Source organism: Peromyscus eremicus, chromosome 6, assembly GCF_949786415.1.
Source record: "Peromyscus eremicus chromosome 6, PerEre_H2_v1, whole genome shotgun sequence".
NCBI classification, from domain to species: Eukaryota; Metazoa; Chordata; class Mammalia; order Rodentia; family Cricetidae; genus Peromyscus; species Peromyscus eremicus.
The window spans coordinates 45225474-45225840 of NC_081421.1; positions in this window are offsets into that span (position 1 = coordinate 45225474).

Sequence of the window (367 nt, forward strand, 5' to 3'; positions counted from 1 at the left end):
TTGAAAGGTTTCATAATTTGATAGTAAGAAATAAGATTAGATGGAATGTAATTGTTACTGATATTTAGGCCATTTTATGCAATTTTATCAGAGGAACTGGAGTAGTTTTACTACTTTAGTTCTGGATTCAAATGAAAAAGTTAGGATTCTTTGGCTATTAACCAAATATTAGAATATAAACCAACCTGTTACATTTGGTTTATATTGATTGCTTTGTGAACATATAAAAATACATATGAAGCACTTTTAATATAAACCCAAGCACTTTGGTCCACTTTAAATCACTTTTATATCTTTGGGGTTGGGAAATGAAGGTTCAATTTATCACTGGACAATTGAGAAGTTAATTTTATTTCTACATAGAAGT